The 27,226-nt window shown below is 58.1% G+C and overlaps 3 long non-coding RNA genes across 4 annotated transcripts; all 3 read left to right on the top strand.

Annotated features, from left to right (window-relative positions):
• Positions 1-296: 296 nt before the first annotated feature.
• Positions 297-3,955, top strand: LOC135407339 (uncharacterized). Its single transcript, XR_010426824.1, has 2 exons — positions 297-700; positions 888-3,955. It is a non-coding gene; the product is annotated as an uncharacterized LOC135407339 (long non-coding RNA).
• A 10,906-nt stretch (positions 3,956-14,861) lies between these two features.
• On the top strand, positions 14,862-16,541 carry LOC135407343 (uncharacterized). Its single transcript, XR_010426825.1, has 3 exons — positions 14,862-15,025; positions 15,126-15,223; positions 15,685-16,541. It is a non-coding gene; the product is annotated as an uncharacterized LOC135407343 (long non-coding RNA).
• A 2,919-nt stretch (positions 16,542-19,460) lies between these two features.
• LOC135407307 (uncharacterized) lies at positions 19,461-26,081 on the top strand. 2 transcript variants are annotated; one of them, XR_010426805.1, is made up of 6 exons: positions 19,461-19,940; positions 20,041-20,135; positions 20,593-21,001; positions 21,102-21,196; positions 21,760-22,066; positions 26,003-26,081. It is a non-coding gene; the product is annotated as an uncharacterized LOC135407307 (long non-coding RNA). The 2 variants fall into 2 exon arrangements; XR_010426804.1 differs by lacking the exons at positions 21,760-22,066; positions 26,003-26,081 and adding an exon at positions 21,658-21,751.
• Positions 26,082-27,226: the final 1,145 nt, after the last annotated feature.

Here is a 27,226-nt window from a genome sequence, read left to right as displayed (position 1 = left end):
AGAGGCCTCTGTGATTTATGGTCACCCTGAAAGGTTGCAAGGACAGCAAGTTCTGACTGCAGGATGAGGTGGCAAACAAAGTGAAGTGGTCCAGAGAAAAGCTGAGGCTAAAATTGGTGCTGTGCCAGAGCAGCCTCGTGCAGTGCTTGTTGCTGTCCTGAGTGTCCCATTGCAGTGGATATTCCCAAGGGGGCCTTGTGCTGGGGAACACTGAGGGCAGTTCCCTTTCCCTGGGCACGTTTCCCCCCTCGAGGGGGGCTCCACAGTCCCCCCCGTGCCCTGGGAGCGTGGCAGAACACCTGGAACCACTGTCCTTGCCAGAGAGGGCAAAGGGATGGTTGGATGGGTGAGGGAATGGGTCAGGGAGTACAAGCACCATTAGAGTGAGTAGTGCAGCACCTGGAAAGGAAGGGGGGAGTTAATCCAGACAAAATCCAAGCACCTGCCCAACCTGTGATATTTTTAGGAACTCAGTGGTGCTGTGGTCCCCAGGAAGTATTGCCCAGGACTAGGCAGGGGACTTCAGGCTTGGTCACCCCCAGAGCAAGTCTCTAGGGGCAGGCAGTGGGGAGGCAGCTCTGCTGGTGAGGATGGGGTTATTTTCTCTGCTTTATTTTGTCTCCAGAGATATTCTGCCCATTAATCCAAACTGACTCCATCTCCTAACTCTCTGAAGAGGTTTTCTGCTTTTTGTGGGAGGGTAAGGTTTGGATTCTAACTATAGAAGAGCCAACAAAATAAAGGCTTCATGGCAAAGAAATGGTGTCTCCCAAACTCTTTGTACTTCAAATAGATGCCTTTATTCTTTTTTCTTATTGCTATTCTCAAGGTGTTTAATACCCTGTCTACAGTTATTTATTTTGGCTTCTCTTTTTTGTTTTTTACAGAGTTGATGTGACTGACTTCTTTTTGAAATGCAGCAGTGCTCTCAAGGATATTTCCCCCCCACTCCTGGGCTTGTGCAGGGCTGTTGAGTCCGTGTGTGCCACTGTTCTTGTCCCAGGGGGACCGAGTGACATTTGGAACCAAACCTGGGGACTTGGGACCGAGCCCAGACCTGATCCTGTTCATGAACCACAAGGGCTGAAACTGTTCTGCAAGCCCAGTTTGCAGAGCAGGAGCTTTTCAATACTCAGCACTGAGCAAAGGAATTCATTTCCCCTGAAATGTTCTGGGAAGGTTCTGTGTGTGCCAGCCCTGCTTCCTCCCCAGTGTGCCAGCCCTGCTTCCTCCCCAGTGTGCCAGCCCTGCTTCCTCCCCAGTGTGCCCTCCTTTGTGCTCCTCTGCCTCAAGGCCAGGGCTGGCTGGGCACTGCCCTTGTTCAGGCAGGAGTGCCCGTGGGCAGTGGGTTTGTCAGCAGTGGGCACAGCTCCCAGGGGCTGTTCTGGCTGGGCACACGTTTGCACAGGTTACTGCAGTCCCAAGGACTTGGCTTGGGGCTTTTCAGGAAGGGCCAGAAAGACTTTCTTTTGCCACTTCTGCCATTCCTGAAAGTGAAATCTCTGCACTGAAACTTCTCTAAATAAACTGTCCAATTTTTTTATTCCCCCCAGAGTGAAGCTCCCAATTTTGGATGCCAGGGTGCTGCCAGCTTTATTTGCCCAGCTGGGCACAGTGTCTGTAGAGGTACCCAGTGTCTCCTGTCCTTGTCCTTTCTCAGTTGGGAAGTGAGTGGTCTCCTCCCCTCTGACTCTGCCCTGGTCCCCAGCACCTGCTGATTTCAAGAGAGCAGCATCTTAGGCCAAAGGTGTTCCTGCCCTTTCTCTGCTCCCCCCTCCACCCACGGCCCTGGCAGGGAGAGCCAGCTCTGAGCTCCCAAATCTGCAGTGCCCAGGCAGATGCCCCGGGGCAGCTGAGAGCTCTGCTGGGCTCACACTGGCAGCTTTGCTTCTCCATTGGCTTGGCTGGTTCCTGTTAGGAGAAGGTTTGTTGTTTTTCCTCCACTGTAATAATTCAGGGAAATCCTGAGATATGATTTAAGAAAGAAAGTCATGAACTGTTGCAATAAATGTGAATCTGAGAGTGCCTAAAAGCTGTTACTGAATTCCATTTCCAGGGACTGTCCTGGTGGGGATAATCCAGAATTGCAGCTCTGATGTTTAAAAAGGAGCCTGTGCTACTTCTTGTTTCCTGTGCTGGGCTTTCCTTGAACAGTGCCCAGGGAGGGGAGCAGCAACAGCTTCACTTGGAAGTGGACTCTGGTTTTTGAGAACATCCTAAGCTCAGTGTGGTTTTGGTATCACTCAGTACTTATTTTATTTGCCATTTCTCTTAAATTGTATACACCTTTGAAGTGCCAGCTGTGTTTTGAAGACATTCTTACAGTTGTTTCAAGTGAAATTTGGACTGTTACACATTTAGAAAGAGATGATTTTCCTGTGAATAAACTACTAAAACAAAGGGGGGAGTGAGGAAAGCCAAGCTCAGGAGATAACCTTACCAACTGGTTTGGGAAGTTGTTTACCTAAATAGCCCAAATTGGTTTGAGCTGCAGCACAAACAGGGGGGAGAAGGAGAGGGTTTGTATTTTGACAGTTCTTTCAGTTTTTTGCAGGGACTACTGCCAGGTTCTCTTTGAAGTCCAAACCCTATTAGCATGGGGAAATGTGTGTTTGGCTTTAGAAATAGGAGTGTGTATTTCCCTTTGAACTAGAGGAATGTTTCTGTGTCTTTGAATTTTAAATTGCACATGAAGCAGAAATATGTTTGTGTTTTACAGGTTATATTGTCATGAAAATAGAAATGCATCATTGGATCTTACTCCTCTGAGGGCAAACCAGCAGCCTGATCATTCCTTAGTCCCTCAAACCCAGTGCCATGAACTCAGAGGGGTGTTTGGGTGCACATGTGGTGAGTGGTGGTGGCCCCGTGAGATGTGAGCAGCTGGAAATGTGTGTGTGTGTGCAGAGCTGGGCTGGAGCCCTTGGGATTTGGCTCCCAGATCCCCCCCAGCCTTCAGGAAAACCAGAGGACACCGAACCCTGAGTGAAGGGAGTCCCATCTGCAGAAGGGTTTTTAGGTTGGGGAAAAGCTCCAGAACAAAGCCTGGGTTCCAAACACCTTCAGCAAAAGTCGAGGAGCACAGACCCTGAAGTCATCAAGTTATGGAGTTTGGTTCAAACCATTTGCTTCTCAGTCAGTTTGAATGAAGTGTTAAAAGGAGAACTTAAATAAGGTTAATTTCTGATGGAGAACAATGGGAAGAAGTGAAGTGGTTTAAGTTCATTAAACATGTTTTCTATCAGTCCATGGTTATTTAATTGAGCATTGTTTGGAATTGTTCTTTTTGCATTTGTTCCTTGTGTGCTTTTCTCTATCTAAGGGATGGTTGGAGGTCTTTCTGATTGGTTGGATGTTTTTAATGTCAGTGCTAGACTGGGGTGGACAGTCATTGTAACATGATTGAGAGTTTGATGCATTTTATTCTGTGTGCCCTGTTTGATGTCTCGTGTTCAGCGAGTGCCTGGTCAGAGTTTGGCCCAAGCCTTTGTTTTTTGGGTGAAAACCCAAAGGGGAATTGTAGCTGCAGCTTTGCCCTTGAGCTGCAGCTGGAGCCCAAGAACAAGGAAAACCTCCCTGGGGAAGGAAGGGGAGCCAGAGAAGAAAAGCAGCTGCAGCCAGAAAGGTGGGTTTGGGGGGGAGAAGAGCTGCTGGGACCCAGCAAGGGGCTCTGGAGGGCTCTGGGGGCTCTGTAGGGAATCTGGGTCCCTATAATGGCTCTGGGGTCCCTATAATGGCTCTGGGGTCCCTATAAGGGCTCTGGGGTCCCTATAATGGGTCTGGGGTCCCTCCCATGCCCTTGAGAGGAGCTGCTGCCGCCCCAGCAGAGGCAGAGCAGTCGCTGCCCAGACCCAGAACTCCCTGAGAGCTGAACTGGGGCCGTGTGGGGCCAGAGGGGAGCAAAGGGAGGGATTTGTTCCTAAGAAAAGAAATAAAGTTTGGGGCATTTTTGGGGTGATCTGGGTGAGTTTCTGGTCATTTCTTGGGGTTATTTTTTGTGAGTTTCTGGTCATTTTTGGGGGAGACTTGGGTGAGATTTGCGTCATTTTTTGGGGATGATTTTGGAGACTTGGGTCATTTTTTGGGGAGATTTGGGTCAGTTTTGGGTCATTTTCTGGGGTTATTTTTGGTAAGTTTCTGGTCATTCTTTGGGCAGATTTGGGTCAGTTTCTGGTCATTTTTTGGGGGGAGATTTGTTTTGAGTTTCTGGTCATTTTTTGAGGACATTTGAGTCAGTTTTGGGTCATTTTTGTGGGTTATTTTTTGTCAGTTTTGGGTCAGTTTTGGGGTGATTTGGGTGATGTTCTGCTCATTTTTTGGGGTGATTTCTGTCAGTTTTGGATCATATTTTGGGGAGATTTGGGTGAGTTTCAGGTCATTTTTTGAGGTGATTTGGGTCAGTTTCTGCTCATTTTTTGAAGATTTGGATGAGTTGGAGGTCATCTTTAGCGGTTATTTTATGTCAGTTTCTGGTCATTTTTCAGGGAGATTTGGGTTACTTTCTGGTCATTTTTTGGGGTGATTTTGGTGAGTTTTGAGTCATATTTTTGGAGATATTTGGGATAGTTTGGGGTTGTTTTTTTGGGGAGATTTGGGTGAGTTCTGGGTCATTTTTGGGGAGAATTTTGGGTCAGTTTCTGGTCATTTTTTTGGGAGATTTGTGTCAGTTTCTGGTTATTTTTTGGGGAGATTTGTGTGAATTTCTGCCCATTTTTGGGGGAGATTTGGGTCAGTTTCTGGTCATTTTTTGGGGAGATTTGGCTGACTTTTGGGTCATTTTTTGGGGTAATTTTGAGTCAGTTTCTTGTCATTTTTTTGGGAGATTTCGGTGAGTTCTGGGTCATTTTGGGGGGTAATTCTGGGTCATTTTTGGGTCGTTTTTGAGAGGTAATTTTGGGTGAGTTTTGGGTCATTTTTTGGCGAGATTTGTGTGAATTTTTGACCTTTTTTTGGGGAGATTTGAGTCAGTTTCTGGACATTTTTTAGGGAGATTTGGCTGACTTTTGGGACAGTTTTTGGGAGATTCGGGTGAGTTCTGGGTCATTTTTGGGGGTAATTTTGCGTCAGTTTCTGGTCAATTTTTGGGGAGATTTGGGTGAGTTCTGAGTCATTTTTTGGGGAGATTTGTGTCAGTTTTGGGTCATTTTCAGGGGAGATTTGAGTGAGTTTTGGGTCATTTTTGGGGGTGATTTTGGGTCAGTTTCTGGTAAGTTTTTAGGGTGATTGTGTCATTTTGGGTCAGTTTTGGGGGTTTTTTTTTGCATTTTTTGGCTCAGATTTTGGGCCAATTTGGAGTTAGTTTTTGGGGTGATTTGGGCCAGTTTCGGGTCAGTTGTGGATCAATTTTTGGGGTGAATTGCATCAGTTTTGGGGGTAATTTGAGTCAGTTTTTGGGGAGATTTTGGTCAGTTTCTCGTCATTTTTGGGGGTGATTTGGGTGTTTTGGGTCAATTTTTGGGGAGATTTTGGTCAGTTTTTGAGTATTTTTGGGGAGATTTTGGTCATTTTTTTTCAGTTTCTGGGATGATTTGGGTGACTTTTGGATAAAGTTTTGGGGTGATTTGGGTGAGTTTCTCGTCCTTTTTTGGGGTGATTTTGGTCAGTTTGTGGTCATTTTTTGGGAGATTTTAGTCAGTTTCTGGTCATTGGAGAGATATGGGTGAGTTCTGGGTCATTTTTTGGAGTCATTTTGTGTCAGTTTCTGGTCATTTTTTGTGGTGATTTGGGTCAGTTTCTGGTCATTTTTGAGGGTTAATTTTTTTCAGTTTTGGGTCACTTTTTGGGTTGATTTGGGTGAATTTCTGGTCATTTTTTGGGGTTACTTTTTGTCAGTTTCTGGTTATTTTTGAGGGAAATTTGGCTCAGTTTCTGGCCATTTTCAGTGATGATTTGGGTCAGTTTTGGGTCATTTTTGGGGAGATTTTGGTGAGTTCTGGGTCAGTTTTTGTGGTGATTTCCGTGAATGGGGGGGGGGAAGACTTTCTGGCAAGGGGTGCCAGGAAGAACTGGAGTCTCTGGAGAATAAAAGCTGGAAGCGTGCCCCCGAAAGTCCCCAGCCCCGGGTGGTCAGTGGTCTGACTTGCACGGAGCGGTGGCCTTGGCCAGGAGCGGTCCTGCCCGCCTGTACTTTTAATTTCCTGCCCAGGCTGTAATTTTAATTTCCACTGGGTGCTGGCAAAGCCCCCCTGGGGGTGAGCCCCAGTGCCTGGCAGGAGCGGAGCGGGCTTGCGGGGCCCTCCTGGCAGGCGTTGTGTCTAAGGGAAGGGTAGGGGGGCCTTTGTCTGTCCCAGAGGAGCTTCAGTGTTCTTTGTTGCTCTCTGGAGGACTAAGAACTAAAAAAAATAAAAGCAAAGGAGAAAGAAAAGAAAATGAAAACTAAAGAGAATAAAAATTAGGCAATAAAGAAGGAAATCTAAAATACAAAAGAAAAGTAAGGAAAAAAAATCAAAGCGAGCAAAGTAAAAAGGCCCTAATAAAATGCCAAGTGAAATGAAAGGGAAAACCAGGGCTTCTTGGGCACCCCGGGGTTTACTCCCCGCCTCGCCCCGCCCCGCCCCGCCCCGTGACTTGGGGGTCCCCCCTAAAGTATGAGAAGGGGACCCGAAAAGGTGGTCGGGGGAAGGGCGGGGAGCCGAAAAGGCAGCGGGGGGGGTGCCGCGAAATGTGAGGAAGGGGCCGGGGCAAAGCGGGCGAGGCGCGCGCAGCGAGAGCGAGCGAAGGCGGGCGGTGTGGGGGGGGCAGGCAAGGTGGCGACGGCGGCGCCTGCGCAGTCGTAAGCGAGACGACGGCGATCACGAGGTAAGTGAGGGCGGGCGGGCGAGGGCAAGCGGCGACGCATGCGCAGTGGCTCCTGTGCCGCTGCAGCGCTCCCCGCTCGACTTGAGGGCCGGCTCCGGCGGCACGGCGGGAGCTGCGGTCTCCCGTCGCTCCCGGGGTGTGCGCGGGGGGAATAACGTGAAGATTTTTGGGGCGAAAGCGCAGAAATTAGCGAGGGTCGTTGTCCGGGTAAAGCGGGGCACCGGAAGTAGAGAGCGACCGGGCTGTTTTGGAGGGCGCACCACCCGGACCGGAAGTGCTGCGAGGCCGTACACAAAGATGGCGGCGCCATGACCGGAAGTCCTCCAAGGCCGTACACAAAGATGGCGGCCCCGGCCCGGAAGTCGCCCCGAGGCCACACTCAAGAGGGCGCCGCCAGGACCGGAACTTAGCCCGGCCACACTCAAGATGGCGGCGAGAGGCCCCCTCGCCTCAGAGAGGCGTTTTTCCTGGTGCCTGACCTCCGCTCCGCCCCGGACCCCCGCCCCGCGCCCGCAGCGCCGTCTCGCCGCGCCGCTTCCCGCTGTGGGGACGGGGCGGGGCGCTCGGCGGCGCCGGGCGCGGGCGGCGGGTTCGCGGGCGGCGGCAGGCACCGGCGCCGGCAGCCCCCTCTCGGCGACGCGGCGCGCCGCGCAGGCGCAGGATCCCAGGTGGTCGCCGCCCTCCCGCCCGCCCGCCCCGCTCCGCTCCGCTCCGCTCCGCTCCCGCCGTGCCCCGGAGATGCTGTCGGGGCTGCGCCGCCGCCTCCCCCCCCCCGGAAGCGACCCACGGCGGCGGATCCGACGTCGGGCTCTGCAGGAGATCGTCGCCGGGGTAAGCGGGGGCCCGGCGGGGGGGCGGCGGCCGCTCTTCTGCCTCTCCCGCGGCCAGCGGGGCCTGCAGGCAGGGGAAGCGACAGGCAGGTTTCTCGCCTCTGCGGAGACACTCGCACCTGCGTGCCGCCGCCAGGAGAAGGGGCGGCGAGAGCGGCAGGCGGCAGGGCCGGGCTCGGATGTGCCCTGGCATCGCACCCCCCCCGCGGGGAGGCTCTGTGCCGCCTCAGGGACAGAGGAAGCGGATCTTGCAGGACCCCTTTGTTCGCTCGTTGAGCTCGCAAGAGACACAAGGGGCATGAAATCCCAGGGCAGCTGCGCCTGCCGGAGGGGTTGCAGGGAGAAGCAGCTGGGGGGGGGTGTTTGCTCTCTGCCCCTTTGCCACCTTCCCCTCGCTTCCCTGGGACTGCAGGGAATCCCAGCTCCCCTTGGCTTCTCCGGGGGCCTCGCGGCAGGGTTTCGAAGTGTGGCCCTGAGATTTTCTGGCCTTGGAACTGATGGCTGTTTCGGGGCACGTCTCCCCGGGCAGTGTGTCTTTTAACGCTTGCCGGGGCAGGAGAATTACGGCGGAAGAAAGCAAAGAAAGCCCAGAGCCTGGAGTAGGCAGGCCCGGGCCTCTGGCGAGCCCAGGCCTTGCTGCTCGGTGCCGATTGTGCCCGGGGCTTGTTCCTCACCGTTGGGGTCCAAATGAGAGGGGAGCAAGAGGCAGAACAGCCCGCTGCTGCTGCTGCTGCTGCTGCTGCTGCTGGGGCTGAACTGTCTGCAGTGCCCGGGGGCCGGGCAGGACTTGGCCCCGATGCCTGCATTGCTCTGCAGCGGCCAGGGAGGGGTCCCAAAAGTCATCCCCCCGCCTGCTGTGCTGCACAGCAGGGGCTGGCTAGGCCGGTTCCCGGCCGGGGGAGCCCGGGGAAGGCCGTGCTGGGGCTGAGGGGCTGCTGCTCTCTGGGCCTCTCGGGGTTTGCCTTGGAATCCCAAAGCCTGGGCCTGCGCGGGGGGGAGGAGGCAAAGGGGACTGTAAATTGGTCTGTTGGGGAGTGTTTTGGGGCCGAGTTCATGCTCTTGGCTTGTTGTGTGTCAATTGCCAGCCTCGGTCAGGGCTTCGCGGGGAGCGTTGCTGCTGCCGCTGCCGCCGCCGCCGGGAGAGAGAAGTCCTTTGGGAAGCCGGGATAAAAACAGCAACTCTGTGAATTGCCCAGCTTTTCCTAGGGAAGGGCAGGTTTTAGGGAAGAAAGGCCCGTCCTCGCGAAAGGCGCCGCGGGTCTCGCAAGGGGGGGGCCGCGCGGCTGCAGTGCCGTTCCCGGCCGTGTCCGCCAGGCGGCGACTGCGAGGCGGCGCCCGGCGGTCGGGGCGGGCTGGGAAGCGGAGAGCTGGAGTGTTTTGGCACTGCCGGGCTTCTCCGAGCTTCAATCCGGAGTCGGAGCTTTTTGTGGGACTGCACAGCGAAGCTGCCTGTGGGAATGACCCGGCTGTTGCTCGGTGTACTCCTAACGACAGTGTCTTTTACTCCGTGTTCCCAGGCTGCCTCTTTTCCTTCGGTCGCCGTGGACACTGTGCCGGACGCCTCTGGCAGGACTAAGTACCGTGGCTTTTACGTCCAGCGTGCTGTGCTGTGAACCTGCAGGTAAGAAAAGCTGGGAGTGCAGTCCCTCTGCTTTGATTGCTGTGTCTCTTTGGGAGTTGTTTCGGAGGGGAATGAGAGAGCGATTTGGTTTGAAGGGGACCTTCAAAGGCCACCCTGTCTTCCGTGGGCAGGGGCACCTTCCACTCTCATCCCCGGTTGGATGCTGCAGGTCCCATCCAGCCTGGCCTGGAACACTTGCAGGGATCCAGAGGCAGGCTCAGCTTCCCTGTGCGGTGTGCTCTAATAGCTCTCCACTGGCATGGTGAAAAATGTTGTCAGTGTGTTTTGTTCGAGGATGGGAAGCAGGACCGGGGTGAAAATTGCGTTCTCTGAGGTGCAGAGGGAAATAATTCTCCTTTGAAGTCAAATGTACTGGGTTTTGCACGAGCCTCGTCTGCCTTATGTTTGAATTGCTTTCTATTCTCGGCAGTTGTTTTAAATTAAACTTTTATTTTGTGTCTCCCCCCTCAGCATCCTGTCCGAGACAAAGCTACCTTTCTTTCCTCGTGGGAATGGACCGGCCGGGCTTTGGCAATCTGTCCCCTCAAAAGACAAAGTGAGCTCTTGCAGCAGGGGAAGACTGAAGCAAGGGGTGCCAGGAAGAACTGGAGTCTCTGGAGAATAAAAGCTTGAAGTATGGCCCTGAAAGTTCCCAGCCCTGGGTGGTCAGTGGTCTGACTTGCACGGAGCGGTGGCCTTGGCCAGGAGTGGTCCTGCGGGAAGCACCTTTGCCCAGGCTGTAATTTTAATTTCCACTGGGTGCTGGCAAAGCCCCCCTGGGGGTGAGCCCCAGTGCCTGGCAGGAGCGGAGCGGGCTTGCGGGGAGGTGTTCACCCGGTCAGCGTCAGGAACCGTCCTAACTGAGGCCTCGGTGAGTGCTTTTTGTGTGACTGGAGAGTGAAGCTGTGTGAATGACCTGGCTATTGCTCAGTGTACTCCTAATTAAAGTGCCTTTTACTCCGTGTTCCCAGGCTGCCTCTTTCCCTTCGGTCGCCGTGTGTGTGCCGGACACCTCTGGCAGGACTAACCCTGTGGCTTTTATGTCCAACGTGCTGTATGCCTGCAGGTAAGAAAAGCTGGGAGTGCAGTCCCTCTGCTTTGGTTGCTGTGTCTCTTTGGGAGTTATTTTGGAGGGGAATGAGAGAGCGATTTGGTTTGAAGGGGACCTTCAAAGGCCACCCTGCCTTGCGTGGGCAGGGGCACCTTCCACTCTCATCCCCGGTTGGATGCTGCAGGTCCCATCCAGCCTGGCCTGGAACACTTGCAGGGATCCAGGGGCAGGCTCGGCTTCCCTGTGCAGTGTGCTCTAATAGCTCTCCACTGGCATGGTGAAAAATTTTGTCAGTGTGTTTTGTTCGAGGATGGGAAGCAGGACCTGGGGGAAAATGCCATTCTGTTAGGTGCAGAGGGAAATAATTCTCCTTTGAAGTCAAATGGGTTTTGCACGAGCCTCGTCTGCCTTATGTTTGAATTGCTTTCTGTTCTCGGCAGTTGTTTTAAATTAAACTTTTATTTTGTGTCTCCCCCCTCAGCATCCTGTCCGAGACAAAGCTACCTTTCTTTCCTCGTGGGAATGGACCGGCCGGGCTTTGGCAATCTGTCCCCTGGAAAGACAAAGTGACCTCTTGCAGCAGGGGAAGACTGAAGCAAGGGGTGCCAGGAAGAACTGGAGTCTCTGGAGAATAAAAGCTGGAAGCGTGCCCCCGAAAGTCCCCAGCCCCGGGTGGTCAGTGGTCTGACTTGCACGGAGCGGTGGCCTTGGCCAGGAGCGGTCCTGCCGTCCTGTAATTTGAATTTCCTGCCCAGGCTGTAATTTTAATTTTCACTGGGTGCTGGCAAAGCCCCCCTGGGGGTGAGCCCCAGTGCCTGGCAGGAGCGGAGCGGGCTTGCGGGGCCCTCCTGGCAGGCGTTGTGTCTAAGGGAAGGGTAGGGGGCCTTTGTCTGTCCCAGAGGAGCTTCAGCGTTCTTTGTTGCTCTCTGGAGGACTAAGAACTAAAAAAAATAAAAGCAAACGAGAAAGAAAAGAAAAGAAAATGAAATGAAAAATAAATAGAATAAAAAATTAAGGCAATAAAGAAGGAAAATGAAAGAAAAAAAATCAAAGCGAGCAAAGTAAAAAGGCCCTAATAAAATGCCAAGTGAAATGAAAGGGAAAACCAGGGCTTCTTGGGCACCCCGGGGTTTACTCCCCGCCTCGCCCCGCCCCGCCCCGTGACTTGGGGGTCCCCCCTAAAGTATGAGAAGGGGACCCGAAAAGGTGGTCGGGGGAAGGGCGGGGAGCCGAAAAGGCAGCGGGGGGGGTGCCGCGAAATGTGAGGGAGGGGCCGGGGCAAAGCGGGCGAGGCGCGCGCAGCGAGAGCGAGCGAAGGCGGGCGGTGTGGGGGGGGCAGGCAAGGTGGCGACGGCGGCGCCTGCGCAGTCGTAAGCGAGACGCCGGCGATCACGAGGTAAGTGAGGGCGGGCGGGCGAGGGCAAGCGGCGACGCATGCGCAGTGGCTCCTGTGCCGCTGCAGCGCTCCCCGCTCGACTTGAGGGCCGGCTCCGGCGGCACGGCGGGAGCTGCGGTCTCCCGTCTCTCCCGGGGTGTGCGCGGGGGGAATAACGTGAAGATTTTTGGGGCGAAAGCGCAGAAATTAGCGAGGGTCGTTGTCCGGGTAAAGCGGGGCACCGGAAGTAGAGAGCGACCGGGCTGTTTTGGAGGGCGCACCACCCGGACCGGAAGTGCTGCGAGGCCGTACACAAAGATGGCGGCGCCATGACCGGAAGTCCTCCAAGGCCGTACACAAAGATGGCGGCCCCGGCCCGGAAGTCGCCCCGAGGCCACACTCAAGAGGGCGCCGCCAGGACCGGAGCTTAGCCCGGCCACACTCAAGATGGCGGCGAGAGGCCCCCTCGCCTCAGAGAGGCGTTTTTCCTGGTGCCTGACCTCCGCTCCGCCCCGGACCCCCGCCCCGCGCCCGCAGCGCCGTCTCGCCGCGCCGCTTCCCGCTGTGGGGACGGGGCGGGGCGCTCGGCGGCGCCGGGCGCGGGCGGCGGGTTCGCGGGCGGCGGCAGGCACCGGCGCCGGCAGCCCCCTCTCGGTGACGCGGCGCGCCGCGCAGGCGCAGGACCCCAGGTGGTCGCCGCCCTCCCGCCCGCCCGCCCCGCTCCGCTCCGCTCCGCTCCGCTCCGCTCCCGCCGTGCCCCGGAGATGCTGTCGGGGCTGCGCCGCCGCCTCCCCCCCCCGGAAGCGACCCACGGCGGCGGATCCGACGTCGGGCTCTGCAGGAGATCGTCGCCGGGGTAAGCGGGGGCCCGGCGGGGGGGCGGCGGCCGCTCTTCTGCCTCTCCCGCGGCCAGCGGGGCCTGCAGGCAGGGGAAGCGACAGGCAGGTTTCTCGCCTCTGCGGAGACACTCGCACCTGCGTGCCGCCGCCAGGAGAAGGGGCGGCGAGAGCGGCAGGCGGCAGGGCCGGGCTCGGATGTGCCCTGGCATCGCACCCCCCCCGCGGGGAGGCTCTGTGCCGCCTCAGGGACAGAGGAAGCGGATCTTGCAGGACCCCTTTGTTCGCTCGTTGAGCTCGCAAGAGACACAAGGGGCATGAAATCCCAGGGCAGCTGCGCCTGCCGGAGGGGTTGCAGGGAGAAGCAGCTGGGGGGGGGTGTTTGCTCTCTGCCCCTTTGCCACCTTCCCCTCGCTTCCCTGGGACTGCAGGGAATCCCAGCTCCCCTTGGCTTCTCCGGGGGCCTCGCGGCAGGGTTTCGAAGTGTGGCCCTGAGATTTTCTGGCCTTGGAACTGATGGCTGTTTCGGGGCACGTCTCCCCGGGCAGTGTGTCTTTTAACGCTTGCCGGGGCAGGAGAATTACGGCGGAAGAAAGCAAAGAAAGCCCAGAGCCTGGAGTAGGCAGGCCCGGGCCTCTGGCGAGCCCAGGCCTTGCTGCTCGGTGCCGATTGTGCCCGGGGCTTGTTCCTCACCGTTGGGGTCCAAATGAGAGGGGAGCAAGAGGCAGAACAGCCCGCTGCTGCTGCTGCTGCTGCTGCTGGGGCTGAACTGTCTGCAGTGCCCGGGGGCCGGGCAGGACTTGGCCCCGATGCCTGCATTGCTCTGCAGCGGCCAGGGAGGGGTCCCAAAAGTCATCCCCCCGCCTGCTGTGCTGCACAGCAGGGGCTGGCTAGGCCGGTTCCCGGCCGGGGGAGCCCGGGGGAGGCCGTGCTGGGGCTGAGGGGCTGCTGCTCTCTGGGCCTCTCGGGGTTTGCCTTGGAATCCCAAAGCCTGGGCCTGCGCGGGGGGGAGGAGGCAAAGGGGACTGTAAATTGGTCTGTTGGGGAGTGTTTTGGGGCCGAGTTCATGCTCTTGGCTTGTTGTGTGTCAATTCCCAGCCTCGGTCAGGGCTTCGCGGGGAGCGTTGCTGCTGCCGCTGCCGCCGCCGCCGGGAGAGAGAAGTCCTTTGGGAAGCCGGGATAAAACCAGCAACTCTGTGAATTGCCCAGCTTTTCCTAGGGAAGGGCAGGTTTTAGGGAAGAAAGGCCCGTCCTCGCGAAAGGCGCCGCGGGTCTCGCAAGGGGGGGGCCGCGCGGCTGCAGTGCCGTTCCCGGCCGTGTCCGCCAGGCGGCGACTGCGAGGCGGCGCCCGGCGGTCGGGGCGGGCTGGGAAGCGGAGAGCTGGAGTGTTTTGGCACTGCCGGGCTTCTCCGAGCTTCAATCCGGAGTCGGAGCTTTTTGTGGGACTGCACAGCGAAGCTGCCTGTGGGAATGACCCGGCTGTTGCTCGGTGTACTCCTAACGACAGTGTCTTTTACTCCGTGTTCCCAGGCTGCCTCTTTTCCTTCGGTCGCCGTGGACACTGTGCCGGACGCCTCTGGCAGGACTAAGTACCGTGGCTTTTACGTCCAGCGTGCTGTGCTGTGAACCTGCAGGTAAGAAAAGCTGGGAGTGCAGTCCCTCTGCTTTGATTGCTGTGTCTCTTTGGGAGTTGTTTCGGAGGGGAATGAGAGAGCGATTTGGTTTGAAGGGGACCTTCAAAGGCCACCCTGTCTTCCGTGGGCAGGGGCACCTTCCACTCTCATCCCCGGTTGGATGCTGCAGGTCCCATCCAGCCTGGCCTGGAACACTTGCAGGGATCCAGAGGCAGGCTCAGCTTCCCTGTGCGGTGTGCTCTAATAGCTCTCCACTGGCATGGTGAAAAATGTTGTCAGTGTGTTTTGTTCGAGGATGGGAAGCAGGACCGGGGTGAAAATTGCGTTCTCTGAGGTGCAGAGGGAAATAATTCTCCTTTGAAGTCAAATGTACTGGGTTTTGCACGAGCCTCGTCTGCCTTATGTTTGAATTGCTTTCTATTCTCGGCAGTTGTTTTAAATTAAACTTTTATTTTGTGTCTCCCCCCTCAGCATCCTGTCCGAGACAAAGCTACCTTTCTTTCCTCGTGGGAATGGACCGGCCGGGCTTTGGCAATCTGTCCCCTCAAAAGACAAAGTGAGCTCTTGCAGCAGGGGAAGACTGAAGCAAGGGGTGCCAGGAAGAACTGGAGTCTCTGGAGAATAAAAGCTGGAAGTATGGCCCCGAAAGTCCCCAGCCGCAGGTGATCAGTGGTCTGACTTGCACGGAGCAGTGGCCTTGGCCAGGAGCGGTCCTACCGGCCTGTACTTTTAATTTCCTGCCCAGGCTGTAATTTTAATTTCCACTGGGTGCTGGCAAAGCCCCCCTGGGGGTGAGCCCCAGTGCCTGGCAGGAGCGGAGCGGGCTTGCAGGGAGGTGTTCACCCGGTCAGCGTCAGGAACCATCCTAACTGAGGCCTCGGTGAGTGCTTTTTGTGTGACTGGACAGTGGAGCTGTGTGAATGACCTGGCTATTGCTCAGTGTACTCCTAATTAAAGTGCCTTTTACTCCGTGTTCCCAGGCTGCCTCTTTGCCTTCGGTCGCCGTGGACACTGTGCCGGACACCTCTGGCAGGACTAACCCCGTGGCTTTTATGTCCAACGTGCTGTATGCCTGCAGGTAAGAAAAGCTGGGAGTGCAGTCCCTCTGCTTTGGTTGCTGTGTCTCTTTGGGAGTTATTTTGGAGGGGAAATTTGGTTTGAAGGGGACCTTCAAAGGCCACCCTGCCTTCCGTGGGCAGGGGCACCTTCCACTCTCATCCCTGGTTGGATGCTGCAGGTCCCATCCAGCCTGGCCTGGAACACTTGCAGGGATCCAGGGGCAGGCTCAGCTTCCCTGTGCAGTGTGCTCTAATAGCTCTCCACTGGCATGGTGAAAAATTTTGTCAGTGTGTTTTGTTCGAGGATGGGAAGCAGGACCTGGGGGAAAATGCCATTCTGTTAGGTGCAGAGGGAAATAATTCTCCTTTGAAGTCAAATGTACTGGGTTTTGCACGAGCCTCGTCTGCCTTATGTTTGAATTGCTTTCTGTTCTCGGCAGTTGTTTTAAAGTAAACTTTTATTTTGTGTCTCCCCCCTCAGCATCCTGTCCGAGACAAAGCTACCTTTCTTTCCTCGTGGGAATGGACCGGCCGGGCTTTGGCAATCTGTCCCCTCGAAAGACAAAGTGACCTCTTGCAGCAGGGGAAGACTGAAGCAAGGGGTGCCAGGAAGAACTGGAGTCTCTGGAGAATAAAAGCTGGAAGCGTGCCCCCGAAAGTCCCCAGCCCCGGGTGGTCAGTGGTCTGACTTGCACGGCCCGGTGGCCTTGGCCAGGAGCGGTCCTGCCGTCCTGTAATTTGAATTTCCTGCCCAGGCTGTAATTTTAATTTCCACTGGGTGCTGGCAAAGCTCCCCTGGGGGTGAGCCCCAGTGCCTGGCAGGAGCGGAGCGGGCTTGCGGGGCCCTCCTGGCAGGCGTTGTGTCTAAGGGAAGGGTAGGGGGGCCTTTGTCTGTCCCAGAGGAGCTTCAGTGTTCTTTGTTGCTCTCTGGAGGACTAAGAACTAAAAAAAATAAAAGCAAAGGAGAAAGAAAAGAAAATGAAAACTAAAGAGAATAAAAATTAGGCAATAAAGAAGGAAATCTAAAATACAAAAGAAAAGTAAGGAAAAAAAATCAAAGCGAGCAAAGTAAAAAGGCCCTAATAAAATGCCAAGTGAAATGAAAGGGAAAACCAGGGCTTCTTGGGCACCCCGGGGTTTACTCCCCGCCCCGCCCCGCCGTCCGCCCCGTGACTTGGGGGTCCCCCCTAAAGTATGAGAAGGGGACCCGAAAAGGTGGTCGGGGGAAGGGCGGGGAGCCGAAAAGGCAGCGGAGGGGGTGCCGCGAAATGTGAGGGAGGGGCCGGGGCAAAGCGGGCGAGGCGCGCGCAGCGAGAGCGAGCGAAGGCGGGCGGTGTGGGGGGGGCAGGCAAGGTGGCGACGGCGGCGCCTGCGCAGTCGTAAGCGAGACGCCGGCGATCACGAGGTAAGTGAGGGCGGGCGGGCGAGGGCAAGCGGCGACGCATGCGCAGTGGCTCCTGTGCCGCTGCAGCGCTCCCCGCTCGACTTGAGGGCCGGCTCCGGCGGCACGGCGGGAGCTGCGGTCTCCCGTCTCTCCCGGGGTGTGCGCGGGGGGAATAACGTGAAGATTTTTGGGGCGAAAGCGCAGAAATTAGCGAGGGTCGTTGTCCGGGTAAAGCGGGGCACCGGAAGTAGAGAGCGACCGGGCTGTTTTGGAGGGCGCACCACCCGGACCGGAAGTGCTGCGAGGCCGTACACAAAGATGGCGGCGCCATGACCGGAAGTCCTCCAAGGCCGTACACAAAGATGGCGGCCCCGGCCCGGAAGTCGCCCCGAGGCCACACTCAAGATGGCGCCGCCAGGACCGGAACTTAGCCCGGCCACACTCAAGATGGCGGCGAGAGGCCCCCTCGCCTCAGAGAGGCGTTTTTCCTGGTGCCTGACCTCCGCTCCGCCCCGGACCCCCGCCCCGCGCCCGCAGCGCCGTCTCGCCGCGCCGCTTCCCGCTGTGGGGACGGGGCGGGGCGCTCGGCGGCGCCGGGCGCGGGCGGCGGGTTCGCGGGCGGCGGCAGGCACCGGCGCCGGCAGCCCCCTCTCGGCGACGCGGCGCGCCGCGCAGGCGCAGGATCCCAGGTGGTCGCCGCCCTCCCGCCCGCCCGCCCCGCTCCGCTCCGCTCCGCTCCGCTCCGCTCCCGCCGTGCCCCGGAGATGCTGTCGGGGCTGCGCCGCCGCCTCCCCCCCGCGGAAGCGACCCACGGCGGCGGATCCGACGTCGGGCTCTGCAGGAGATCGTCGCCGGGGTAAGCGGGGGCCCGGCGGGGGGGCGGCGGCCGCTCTTCTGCCTCTCCCGCGGCCAGCGGGGCCTGCAGGCAGGGGAAGCGACAGGCAGGTTTCTCGCCTCTGCGGAGACACTCGCACCTGCGTGCCGCCGCCAGGAGAAGGGGCGGCGAGAGCGGCAGGCGGCAGGGCCGGGCTCGGATGTGCCCTGGCATCGCACCCCCCCCGCGGGGAGGCTCTGTGCCGCCTCAGGGACAGAGGAAGCGGATCTTGCAGGACCCCTTTGTTCGCTCGTTGAGCTCGCAAGAGACACAAGGGGCATGAAATCCCAAGGCAGCTGCGCCTGCCGGAGGGGTTGCAGGGAGAAGCAGCTGGGGGGGGGGGGGGTTTGCTCTCTGCCCCTTTGCCACCTTCCCCTCGCTTCCCTGGGACTGCAGGGAATCCCAGCTCCCCTTGGCTTCTCCGGGGGCCTCGCGGCAGGGTTTCGAAGTGTGGCCCTGAGATTTTCTGGCCTTGGAACTGATGGCTGTTTCGGGGCACGTCTCCCCGGGCAGTGTGTCTTTTAACGCTTGCCGGGGCAGGAGAATTACGGCGGAAGAAAGCAAAGAAAGCCCAGAGCCTGGAGTAGGCAGGCCCGGGCCTCTGGCGAGCCCAGGCCTTGCTGCTCGGTGCCGATTGTGCCCGGGGCTTGTTCCTCACCGTTGGGGTCCAAATGAGAGGGGAGCAAGAGGCAGAACAGCCTGCTGCTGCTGCTGCTGCTGCTGCTGCTGCTGCTGGGGCTGAACTGTCTGCAGTGCCCGGGGGCCGGGCAGGACTTGGCCCCGATGCCTGCATTGCTCTGCAGCGGCCAGGGAGGGGTCCCAAAAGTCATCCCCCCGCCTGCTGTGCTGCACAGCAGGGGCTGGCTAGGCCGGTTCCCGGCCGGGGGAGCCCGGGGGAGGCCGTGCTGGGGCTGAGGGGCTGCTGCTCTCTGGGCCTCTCGGGGTTTGCCTTGGAATCCCAAAGCCTGGGCCTGCGCGGGGGGGAGGAGGCAAAGGGGACTGTAAATTGGTCTGTTGGGGAGTGTTTTGGGGCCGAGTTCATGCTCTTGGCTTGTTGTGTGTCAATTCCCAGCCTCGGTCAGGGCTTCGCGGGGAGCGTTGCTGCTGCCGCTGCCGCCGCCGCCGGGAGAGAGAAGTCCTTTGGGAAGCCGGGATAAAACCAGCAACTCTGTGAATTGCCCAGCTTTTCCTAGGGAAGGGCAGGTTTTAGGGAAGAAAGGCCCGTCCTCGCGAAAGGCGCCGCGGGTCTCGCAAGGGGGGGGCCGCGCGGCTGCAGTGCCGTTCCCGGCCGTGTCCGCCAGGCGGCGACTGCGAGGCGGCGCCCGGCGGTCGGGGCGGGCTGGGAAGCGGAGAGCTGGAGTGTTTTGGCACTGCCGGGCTTCTCCGAGCTTCAATCCGGAGTCGGAGCTTTTTGTGGGACTGCACAGCGAAGCTGCCTGTGGGAATGACCCGGCTGTTGCTCGGTGTACTCCTAACGACAGTGTCTTTTACTCCGTGTTCCCAGGCTGCCTCTTTTCCTTCGGTCGCCGTGGACACTGTGCCGGACGCCTCTGGCAGGACTAACTACCGTGGCTTTTACGTCCAGCGTGCTGTGCTGTGAACCTGCAGGTAAGAAAAGCTGGGAGTGCAGTCCCTTTGCTTTGATTGCTGTGTCTCTTTGGGAGTTGTTTCGGAGGGGAATGAGAGAGCGATTTGGTTTGAAGGGGACCTTCAAAGGCCACCCTGTCTTCCGTGGGCAGGGGCACCTTCCACTCTCATCCCCGGTTGGATGCTGCAGGTCCCATCCAGCCTGGCCTGGAACACTTGCAGGGATCCAGAGGCAGGCTCAGCTTCCTTGTGCGGTGTGCTCTAATAGCTCTCCACTGGCATGGTGAAAAATTTTGTCAGTGTGTTTTGTTCGAGGATGGGAAGCAGGACCGGGGTGAAAATTGCGTTCTCTGAGGTGCAGAGGGAAATAATTCTCCTTTGAAGTCAAATGTACTGGGTTTTGCACGAGCCTCGTCTGCCTTATGTTTGAATTGCTTTCTATTCTCGGCAGTTGTTTTAAATTAAACTTTTATTTTGTGTCTCCCCCCTCAGCATCCTGTCCGAGACAAAGCTACCTTTCTTTCCTCGTGGGAATGGACCGGCCGGGCTTTGGCAATCTGTCCCCTCGAAAGACAAAGTGACCTCTTGCAGCAGGGGAAGACTGAAGCAAGGGGTGCCAGGAAGAACTGGAGTCCCTGGAGAATAAAAGCTGGAAGTATGGCCCCGAAAGTCCCCAGCCCCGGGTGGTCAGTGGTCTGACTTGCACGGAGCGGTGGCCTTGGCCAGGAGCGGTCCTGCGGGAAGCACCTTTGCCCAGGCTGTAATTTTAATTTCCACTGGGTGCTGGCAAAGCCCCCCTGGGGGTGAGCCCCAGTGCCTGGCAGGAGCGGAGCGGGCTTGCGGGGAGGTGTTCACCCGGTCAGCGTCAGGAACCATCCTAACTGAGGCCTCGGTGAGTGCTTTTTGTGTGACTGGAGAGTGAAGCTGTGTGAATGACCTGGCTATTGCTCAGTGTACTCCTAATTAAAGTGCCTTTTACTCCGTGTTCCCAGGCTGCCTCTTTCCCTTCGGTCGCCGTGTGTGTGCCGGACACCTCTGGCAGGACTAACCCTGTGGCTTTTATGTCCAACGTGCTGTATGCCTGCAGGTAAGAAAAGCTGGGAGTGCAGTCCCTCTGCTTTGGTTGCTGTGTCTCTTTGGGAGTTATTTTGGAGGGGAAATTTGGTTTGAAGGGGACCTTCAAAGGCCACCCTGCCTTGCGTGGGCAGGGGCACCTTCCACTCTCATCCCCGGTTGGATGCTGCAGGTCCCATCCAGCCTGGCCTGGAACACTTGCAGGGATCCAGGGGCAGGCTCAGCTTCCCTGTGCAGTGCTCTCTAATAGCTCTCCACTGGCATGGTGAAAAATGTTGTCAGTGTGTTTTGTTCGAGGATGGGAAGCAGGACCTGGGGGAAAATGCCATTCTGTTAGGTGCAGAAGGGAAGTAATTCTCCTTTGAAGTCAAATGGGTTTTGCACGAGCCTCGTCTGCCTTATGTTTGAATTGCTTTCTGTTCTCGGCAGTTGTTTTAAATTAAACTTTTATTTTGTGTCTCCCCCCTCAGCATCCTGTCCGAGACAAAGCTACCTTTCTTTCCTCGTGGGAATGGACCGGCCGGGCTTTGGCAATCTGTCCCCTCGAAAGACAAAGTGACCTCTTCCAACAGGGGAAGACTGAAGCAAGGGGTGCCAGGAAGAACTGGAGTCTCTGGAGAATAAAAGCTGGAAGTATGGCCCCGAAAGTCCCCAGCCCCGGGTGGTCAGTGGTCTGACTTGCACGGAGCGGTGGCCTTGGCCAGGAGCGGTCCTGCCGGCCTGTACTTTGAATTTCCTGCCCAGGCTGTAATTTTAATTTCCACTGGGTGCTGGCAAAGCCCCCCTGGGGGTGAGCCCCAGTGCCCGGCAGGAGCGGAGCGGGCTTGCGGGGAGGTGTTCACCCGGTCAGCGTCAGGAACCATCCTAACTGAGGCCTCGGTGAGTGCTTTTTGTGTGACTGGACAGTGGAGCTGTGTGAATGACCTGGCTATTGCTCAGTGTACTCCTAATTAAAGTGCCTTTTACTCCGTGTTCCCAGGCTGCCTCTTTCCCTTCGGTCGCCGTGTGTGTGCCGGACACCTCTGGCAGGACTAACCCTGTGGCTTTTATGTCCAACGTGCTGTATGCCTGCAGGTAAGAAAAGCTGGGAGTGCAGTCCCTCTGCTTTGGTTGCTGTGTCTCTTTGGGAGTTATTTTGGAGGGGAAATTTGGTTTGAAGGGGACCTTCAAAGGCCACCCTGTCTTCCGTGGGCAGGGGCACCTTCCACTCTCATCCCCGGTTGGATGCTGCAGGTCCCATCCAGCCTGGCCTGGAACACTTGCAGGGATCCAGGGGCAGGCTCAGCTTCCCTGTGCAGTGTGCTCTAATAGCTCTCCACTGGCATGGTGAAAAATTTTGTCAGTGTGTTTTGTTCGAGGATGGGAAGCAGGACCGGGGTGAAAATTGCGTTCTCTGAGGTGCAGAGGGAAATAATTCTCCTTTGAAGTCAAATGTACTGGGTTTTGCACGAGCCTCGTCTGCCTTATGTTTGAATTGCTTTCTGTTCTCGGCAGTTGTTTTAAATTAAACTTTTATTTTGTGTCTCCCCCCTCAGCATCCTGTCCGAGACAAAGCTACCTTTCTTTCCTCGTGGGAATGGACCGGCCGGGCTTTGGCAATCTGTCCCCTCGAAAGACAAAGTGACCTCTTGCAGCAGGGGAAGACTGAAGCAAGGGGTGCCAGGAAGAACTGGAGTCTCTGGAGAATAAAAGCTGGAAGCGTGCCCCCGAAAGTCCCCAGCCCCGGGTGGTCAGTGGTCTGACTTGCACGGAGCGGTGGCCTTGGCCAGGAGCGGTCCTGCCGTCCTGTAATTTGAATTTCCTGCCCAGGCTGTAATTTTAATTTCCACTGGGTGCTGGCAAAGCCCCCCTGGGGGTGAGCCCCAGTGCCTGGCAGGAGCGGAGCGGGCTTGCGGGGAGGTGTTCACCCGGTCAGCGTCAGGAACCATCCTAACTGAGGCCTCGGTGAGTGCTTTTTGTGTGACTGGAGAGTGAAGCTGTGTGAATGACCTGGCTATTGCTCAGTGTACTCCTAATTAAAGTGCCTTTTACTCTGTGTTCCCAGGCTGCCTCTTACCCTTTGGTCGCCGTGGACACTGTGCCGGACACCTCTGGCAGGACTAACCCTGTGGCTTTTATGTCCAACGTGCTGTATGCCTGCAGGTAAGAAAAGCTGGGAGTGCAGTCCCTCTGCTTTGGTTGCTGTGTCTCTTGGGAGTTATTTTGGAGGGGAATGAGAGAGCGATTTGGTTTGAAGGGGACCTTCAAAGGCCACCCTGCCTTGCGTGGGCAGGGGCACCTTCCACTCTCATCCCCGGTTGGATGCTGCAGGTCCCATCCAGCCTGGCCTGGAACACTTGCAGGGATCCAGGGGCAGGCTCAGCTTCCCTGTGCAGTGTGCTCTAATAGCTCTCCACTGGCATGGTGAAAAATGTTGTCAGTGTGTTTTGTTCGAGGATGGGAAGCAGGACCTGGGGGAAAATGCCATTCTGTTAGGTGCAGAAGGGAAGTAATTCTCCTTTGAAGTCAAATGGGTTTTGCACGAGCCTCGTCTGCCTTATGTTTGAATTGCTTTCTGTTCTCGGCAGTTGTTTTAAATTAAACTTTTATTTTGTGTCTCCCCCCTCAGCATCCTGTCCGAGACAAAGCTACCTTTCTTTCCTCGTGGGAATGGACCGGCCGGGCTTTGGCAGTCTGTCCCCTCGAAAGACAAAGTGACCTCTTGCAGCAGGGGAAGACTGAAGCAAGGGGTGCCAGGAAGAACTGGAGTCTCTGGAGAATAAAAGCTGGAAGTATGGCCCCGAAAGTCCCCAGCCCCGGGTGGTCAGTGGTGTGACTTGCACGGAGCGGTGGCCTTGGCCAGGAGCGGTCCTGCCGTCCTGTAATTTGAATTTCCTGCCCAGGCTGTAATTTTAATTTCCACTGGGTGCTGGCAAAGCCCCCCTGGGGGTGAGCCCCAGTGCCTGGCAGGAGCGGAGCGGGCTTGCGGGGCCCTCCTGGCAGGCGTTGTGTCTAAGGGAAGGGTAGGGGGGCCTTTGTCTGTCCCAGAGGAGCTTCAGCGTTCTTTGTTGCTCTCTGGAGGACTAAGAACTAAAAAAAATAAAAGCAAACGAGAAAGAAAAGAAAATAAAATGAAATGAAAAATAAATAGAATAAAAAATTAAGGCAATAAAGAAGGAAAATGAAAGAAAAACAATCAAAGCGAGCAAAGTAAAAAGGCCCTAATAAAATGCCAAGTGAAATGAAAGGGAAAACCAGGGCTTCTTGGGCACCCCGGGGTTTACTCCCCGCCCCGCCCCGCCCCGCCCCGTGACTTGGGGGTCCCCCCTAAAGTATGAGAAGGGGACCCGAAAAGGTGGTCGGGGGAAGGGCGGGGAGCCGAAAAGGCAGCGGAGGGGGTGCCGCGAAATGTGAGGGAGGGGCCGGGGCAAAGCGGGCGAGGCGCGCGCAGCGAGAGCGAGCGAAGGCGGGCGGTGTGGGGGGGGCAGGCAAGGTGGCGACGGCGGCGCCTGCGCAGTCGTAAGCGAGACGCCGGCGATCACGAGGTAAGTGAGGGCGGGCGGGCGAGGGCAAGCGGCGACGCATGCGCAGTGGCTCCTGTGCCGCTGCAGCGCTCCCCGCTCGACTTGAGGGCCGGCTCCGGCGGCACGGCGGGAGCTGCGGTCTCCCGTCTCTCCCGGGGTGTGCGCGGGGGGAATAACGTGAAGATTTTTGGGGCGAAAGCGCAGAAATTAGCGAGGGTCGTTGTCCGGGTAAAGCGGGGCACCGGAAGTAGAGAGCGACCGGGCTGTTTTGGAGGGCGCACCACCCGGACCGGAAGTGCTGCGAGGCCGTACACAAAGATGGCGGCGCCATGACCGGAAGTCCTCCAAGGCCGTACACAAAGATGGCGGCCCCGGCCCGGAAGTCGCCCCGAGGCCACACTCAAGATGGCGCCGCCAGGACCGGAACTTAGCCCGGCCACACTCAAGATGGCGGCGAGAGGCCCCCTCGCCTCAGAGAGGCGTTTTTCCTGGTGCCTGACCTCCGCTCCGCCCCGGACCCCCGCCCCGCGCCCGCAGCGCCGTCTCGCCGCGCCGCTTCCCGCTGTGGGGACGGGGCGGGGCGCTCGGCGGCGCCGGGCGCGGGCGGCGGGTTCGCGGGCGGCGGCAGGCACCGGCGCCGGCAGCCCCCTCTCGGCGACGCGGCGCGCCGCGCAGGCGCAGGATCCCAGGTGGTCGCCGCCCTCCCGCCCGCCCGCCCCGCTCCGCTCCGCTCCGCTCCGCTCCGCTCCCGCCGTGCCCCGGAGATGCTGTCGGGGCTGCGCCGCCGCCTCCCCCCCGCGGAAGCGACCCACGGCGGCGGATCCGACGTCGGGCTCTGCAGGAGATCGTCGCCGGGGTAAGCGGGGGCCCGGCGGGGGGGCGGCGGCCGCTCTTCTGCCTCTCCCGCGGCCAGCGGGGCCTGCAGGCAGGGGAAGCGACAGGCAGGTTTCTCGCCTCTGCGGAGACACTCGCACCTGCGTGCCGCCGCCAGGAGAAGGGGCGGCGAGAGCGGCAGGCGGCAGGGCCGGGCTCGGATGTGCCCTGGCATCGCACCCCCCCCGCGGGGAGGCTCTGTGCCGCCTCAGGGACAGAGGAAGCGGATCTTGCAGGACCCCTTTGTTCGCTCGTTGAGCTCGCAAGAGACACAAGGGGCATGAAATCCCAGGGCAGCTGCGCCTGCCGGAGGGGTTGCAGGGAGAAGCAGCTGGGGGGGGGGGGGGGGTTTGCTCTCTGCCCCTTTGCCACCTTCCCCTCGCTTCCCTGGGACTGCAGGGAATCCCAGCTCCCCTTGGCTTCTCCGGGGGCCTCGCGGCAGGGTTTCGAAGTGTGGCCCTGAGATTTTCTGGCCTTGGAACTGATGGCTGTTTCGGGGCACGTCTCCCCGGGCAGTGTGTCTTTTAACGCTTGCCGGGGCAGGAGAATTACGGCGGAAGAAAGCAAAGAAAGCCCAGAGCCTGGAGTAGGCAGGCCCGGGCCTCTGGCGAGCCCAGGCCTTGCTGCTCGGTGCCGATTGTGCCCGGGGCTTGTTCCTCACCGTTGGGGTCCAAATGAGAGGGGAGCAAGAGGCAGAACAGCCCGCTGCTGCTGCTGCTGCTGCTGCTGCTGCTGGGGCTGAACTGTCTGCAGTGCCCGGGGGCCGGGCAGGACTTGGCCCCGATGCCTGCATTGCTCTGCAGCGGCCAGGGAGGGGTCCCAAAAGTCATCCCCCCGCCTGCTGTGCTGCACAGCAGGGGCTGGCTAGGCCGGTTCCCGGCCGGGGGAGCCCGGGGGAGGCCGTGCTGGGGCTGAGGGGCTGCTGCTCTCTGGGCCTCTCGGGGTTTGCCTTGGAATCCCAAAGCCTGGGCCTGCGCGGGGGGGAGGAGGCAAAGGGGACTGTAAATTGGTCTGTTGGGGAGTGTTTTGGGGCCGAGTTCATGCTCTTGGCTTGTTGTGTGTCAATTCCCAGCCTCGGTCAGGGCTTCGCGGGGAGCGTTGCTGCTGCCGCTGCCGCCGCCGCCGGGAGAGAGAAGTCCTTTGGGAAGCCGGGATAAAACCAGCAACTCTGTGAATTGCCCAGCTTTTCCTAGGGAAGGGCAGGTTTTAGGGAAGAAAGGCCCGTCCTCGCGAAAGGCGCCGCGGGTCTCGCAAGGGGGGGGCCGCGCGGCTGCAGTGCCGTTCCCGGCCGTGTCCGCCAGGCGGCGACTGCGAGGCGGCGCCCGGCGGTCGGGGCGGGCTGGGAAGCGGAGAGCTGGAGTGTTTTGGCACTGCCGGGCTTCTCCGAGCTTCAATCCGGAGTCGGAGCTTTTTGTGGGACTGCACAGCGAAGCTGCCTGTGGGAATGACCCGGCTGTTGCTCGGTGTACTCCTAACGACAGTGTCTTTTACTCCGTGTTCCCAGGCTGCCTCTTTTCCTTCGGTCGCCGTGGACACTGTGCCGGACGCCTCTGGCAGGACTAACTACCGTGGCTTTTACGTCCAGCGTGCTGTGCTGTGAACCTGCAGGTAAGAAAAGCTGGGAGTGCAGTCCCTTTGCTTTGATTGCTGTGTCTCTTTGGGAGTTGTTTCGGAGGGGAATGAGAGAGCGATTTGGTTTGAAGGGGACCTTCAAAGGCCACCCTGTCTTCCGTGGGCAGGGGCACCTTCCACTCTCATCCCCGGTTGGATGCTGCAGGTCCCATCCAGCCTGGCCTGGAACACTTGCAGGGATCCAGAGGCAGGCTCAGCTTCCTTGTGCGGTGTGCTCTAATAGCTCTCCACTGGCATGGTGAAAAATTTTGTCAGTGTGTTTTGTTCGAGGATGGGAAGCAGGACCGGGGTGAAAATTGCGTTCTCTGAGGTGCAGAGGGAAATAATTCTCCTTTGAAGTCAAATGTACTGGGTTTTGCACGAGCCTCGTCTGCCTTATGTTTGAATTGCTTTCTATTCTCGGCAGTTGTTTTAAATTAAACTTTTATTTTGTGTCTCCCCCCTCAGCATCCTGTCCGAGACAAAGCTACCTTTCTTTCCTCGTGGGAATGGACCGGCCGGGCTTTGGCAATCTGTCCCCTCGAAAGACAAAGTGACCTCTTCCAACAGGGGAAGACTGAAGCAAGGGGTGCCAGGAAGAACTGGAGTCTCTGGAGAATAAAAGCTGGAAGTATGGCCCCGAAAGTCCCCAGCCCCGGGTGGTCAGTGGTCTGACTTGCACGGAGCGGTGGCCTTGGCCAGGAGCGGTCCTGCGGGAAGCACCTTTGCCCAGGCTGTAATTTTAATTTCCACTGGGTGCTGGCAAAGCCCCCCTGGGGGTGAGCCCCAGTGCCTGGCAGGAGCGGAGCGGGCTTGCAGGGAGGTGTTCACCCGGTCAGCGTCAGGAACCATCCTAACTGAGGCCTCGGTGAGTGCTTTTTGTGTGACTGGACAGTGGAGCTGTGTGAATGACCTGGCTATTGCTCAGTGTACTCCTAATTAAAGTGCCTTTTACTCCGTGTTCCCAGGCTGCCTCTTTCCCTTCGGTCGCCGTGTGTGTGCCGGACACCTCTGGCAGGACTAACCCTGTGGCTTTTATGTCCAACGTGCTGTATGCCTGCAGGTAAGAAAAGCTGGGAGTGCAGTCCCTCTGCTTTGGTTGCTGTGTCTCTTGGGA

This window comes from Pseudopipra pipra, chromosome 2 (genome assembly GCF_036250125.1).
Source record: "Pseudopipra pipra isolate bDixPip1 chromosome 2, bDixPip1.hap1, whole genome shotgun sequence".
Taxonomy (NCBI): Eukaryota; Metazoa; Chordata; class Aves; order Passeriformes; family Pipridae; genus Pseudopipra; species Pseudopipra pipra.
This window is presented reverse-complemented; position numbering and strand designations above follow the sequence as displayed.